Raw genomic sequence first — 4,246 nt, 5'->3', positions numbered from 1 at the left:
TTTGAGAAAGACATTTTTTTTGTGTCTTAAAACTGGCAAGAAGCTTTTTAAAAAATTTATATCTTAAAGGGGTAGAGAAAGAATTTACATTTTCTAAAGTAAACACTGTTAAAAAAAAAAAAAAAAAAAGGAGGGCAAGTGCCTAGAGTCTGGAAGAAGCCTGTCTAAAGTTTAGTCAATCTGAGGGGAGCATTAAAGCCCTTTCAGTCACACCATAGCTTAACTAACGAAGGTTGGGGACAGTCAAGGGAGTTCTAATGAGACTTTTTTTCCTCTTCAACAACAACAAAACATCTAAATCCTGATTCCTTCATATAGAAAGTTGCCGTTTATTTGGGAGTTTGAATCACCTGCTCTTTAATCACATTTCAATATTGTTCAATGATGGCTCAACAATGAAAATATTTAACATGAATTTTCTAAAGATTCAGACTACATTCTGATGGAAGAAATACTCGGTAACTCTATATATAAAAAAAGATTTCAGTATTTTACAGTTCAGCACAACTAACTCTCCATATAACACCAAACTGTCAAAAATAAATTTCTCACTCAAGCTGAGAGCAAATGAAAGGAAGACAGCAAGAAACAGTAGCTGCAGAAATGAAACTGATTTATTATTTCACAGACAAAACACTTCAGGAAGTAATATGACTGATAGTGATTCCTCTGATATTTGAGTGGTTTTTGTCTTGCGGAGTAACCAATGTGAAAATGGCAAGTTTCAGGAAAGGAAACTATACCAAATATGATGTCTGTTGTTATTTGTTGTTAATTTCTGTAAAATGACAGCAGAAATTAAACAAAGACCAGATATGAATATTTTGGAAGGAAGGAAAAAGTTTCCGTAATTCATCAATACTCAGTTTTTACTTTGGAGAAATCTCAGAATACAAGACTGAAAGAAAACAATTATTTCAGAGAGAGAGAGAGAGAGACAGAGAGAGAGAGAGAGGGACAGAGAGAGAGAGAGAGGAGAGAGAAAACCTAACTTATTGTGTTGGACATAGTAAGGCTTTGCAGGGGAAAAATGTATTCATTCTAGAGATTTTGGAGGCTGAATTAAAATGTGGTACAGTTATTGAGGCTAGTTTTCATTCTAAATAAAGGGTTCACTTTAGTGAAACTATATTTAGACTCAGGTCATAACTTTTTTTTTCACTTAATTGCTTCATATATCCTTAAGAGACTTCATATGGACAACTGATGAAACATATTTACTAGATGGCAATATTAAACTCCTTAGTCAAGTGCCGGGTGTCAGGTTTTACATGACACAGAGTTATACTCACATTTACTAAAGGCGCTAGAAATACTAAGTAGAAAGAACATTTTGTGTTCTTCCCCTCTTGGGAAATGTTCATTTTAACTTCTCTATTTTACTTTCTCCCCTATCTGATTGTAGGAGTCCATTCAGATATGTGAGTCATAAAGAAATTAATTAATAATGAACTGCATAACAAAGTCTAATCCTCAGCTGGTGGGACAGTGCCTCTTTTCAAACTCCTGATTGTTTCACCAGGCTCTCTGTGTAAGTGAAAGAACACTTCAGATCCTTACCAGGCTTTGGAAATGGGGAAATTTCCTCTGATGATTAATACTCAGGGCCTTAGCAAGCCTCAAAGAAGGTCGCTGAGATGATATTTGCTCGCTCACATCTCCTCAACTTTGGCTCTAATATTGTATTATTCTAATAATTTCTGTGTTCTTATGATTTTTCATGGTTTCTACCTGCTGCTTATATGGTGCAACTGTTTGACTCACCATCCTCCACTTCTCGATCCTCCCTGCTCCCTTTTTGCTCACTCGTTTGATTTTCACTTAATGATTTTTTCGTGGCAGGTGGTGGGCAAACCCGCAACTAGAACACTTGCCCCAGCTTTGTCCAGGAGTTCCTTTTAAATCTGGTATTGGGAGTTCTTCCCGAAGTTAGCAACTTCAACATTCAAGACAGGTCATTCATTTTATGACAGCTGCTGAACAATATTTTACCTTGAGACTTTGTTCAGAAGCTCCGTATCCCAAGGACTGTCCCTTCTTCTATCCAGTATTTCCTAAGTGGTGTTTTGTGAGCCACAACTCAAGGTGCATTTGGGCATTTTTGACATTAACACAAACCTCACACACATTCGTCCTATATTTTTAATAGTAAATTCTGTAATTACCTTCTTAATTATAGATTCAGTGCTATCTAAACAGTGCTATATTTATTGAGAAAATAATATTGAGAGGGATAGTGTCTATAAAAACAAGCATATGGCTAATAATAATTTGGGAAAAGCTTCTTTTCCCCTATTTTTTGTATTGTACTATATCTGCAATAAAACCAGGGAACAGAAGCAAAGAACTAGATATATGTATCATAAATTGTTTGTCTTAATTCCACCTCCTAGAAAGCAATCAATAGTATAGATTTCTTTTTCAAAGGACTTTTTTTTTTTTGCGTGTGGCATGATGATTGAGTTCAAGGATGCTGAAATAATCATGTGACATTATGTATCCATAATTATATTAGTATATGTATTATACTTTTTGATTTTGTTTTTGTCTTTTTAATAAAGTAGATATGAAGCTCTGACTAAAAAAATTAAAATGTTTGTTGAGATTTCTATAATTCTTAGTGTCAGATAACCATTTTTCTACTGTGTTTTCAGGGAACTTCAGAAGATGGCAAACTGAGCATATAACTGACCGACTTAGCCATAACCAAAGCATGACAAAACTTATCTCTAGGATAAGCATGTTTTCTCTATTACATTGCCACATTAAAGGAAGCCTGTGGCAGTCCTAGTCCTTGCCTGGTAGTTTTAGATGACTTTAGGTCAGACACAAAGGCAAAGGGATTTGACCAGGCAGTGTGAAGACATCAAACAAGGGAGTTCATGCTGAACAGAAATAGAGAAAGAGGTAAGCATGGCTTTTCCTACTCCAAAACTTGGGCTCAAACTTTGCTCCTTGTAAGTGTGTGAATTTGGCCCACTGATGCTGAAATTCAGTTAGCTGTAGGGCAGAACATGGCAGTGGTTGTGTAAAACTTCACAGGGTCATGCAGTAATCCTTGATGTAGTGAAGAAAAGATGCAGAAGCAGCAATGCTTAAAGATGATCTAAGCATTCTGCAAGTGGAAACACTCTGCATTCCAAGGGACAATCTGTAAGGGCTGATATAATGAAGCCTTTCATTTACTTGCATTTTCCTTTCCATCAATTACCATGTGATTATTTAGCATCCTCTGTGTACCAGCTGGAATATAAAAGATACATTTCTCTGAAGAGATTATCTTATGGTTGACAAAGAATTATGTTCTAATACATTAATGGAGAAAGATAAAAGTTAGATATCAAGTTTTAGATTATGGAGTAATGATCTAGAGAAAGAAGGAGGCTGCAGTCTTTGAGAATTTGGGTATGTATGCGCATGTGCTGAGCTCAGTACAGAGATGAGTAGAGGGCCATGAATCCCCTGAAATTGTTATCAATACTTTGGAGGTAGAGATACATATTTCTTATGCACATTTTTTCTGGGGAAGAAGATCCATAATTTTCTTTTTTTCTCTTTATTTATTTTTAAATTTCCAAATGAAAATTGTATATACTACAATTATATCTATCACATTCAACATGTTTTGAAACATATATACATTGTGGAATGACTAAATTGAACTAATTAACATACGAATTTTCTTACATACTTATCTTTTTTGTGTGTGGTAAGAACACTTAAAATACACCCTCTTAGCAGTTTTCAAGAATGCAATACATTTAACTATAGTCACCATGTGGCACAACAGAATTCCAGAACTTATGTCTTCTACCTGCGACCCACAATTTTCTAATTCAAATTCAAAAAGTGATCTATTTGAAAAAAGTTAAGATTCAATGACTGTTTTAGAGCCACTATTTTTAATAAAAAAACGAATCAATTATTGGGAAGAAGAGATTTTTTTAATTCCACAAATGAAGAGGTACATTTTCTCATTTTATTTTCAACATTATCTGCTATTTCAGAAAACATTTATATAGGCATGGATTATTAAGCATAATGTAAACTATAGTTGTTAGGATTAAATGAGATATTCAATAAATAGGAGCTGTATTTCTAACCACCTGTATCTGCCTTTTTATACCAATTATCCTCTAATATTTCTATATGTGTTTCTTTCATTTTAGTCAATGCCCTCTTGTGCATAGTCAAGCCATGCTTAATGGAATTTGGCTAACAGGTTGATTGGCTGACTGAAAACTGA

This window comes from Papio anubis, chromosome 4 (assembly GCF_008728515.1).
Source record: "Papio anubis isolate 15944 chromosome 4, Panubis1.0, whole genome shotgun sequence".
In the NCBI taxonomy this organism is placed as follows: Eukaryota; Metazoa; Chordata; class Mammalia; order Primates; family Cercopithecidae; genus Papio; species Papio anubis.
This window is presented reverse-complemented; position numbering follows the sequence as displayed.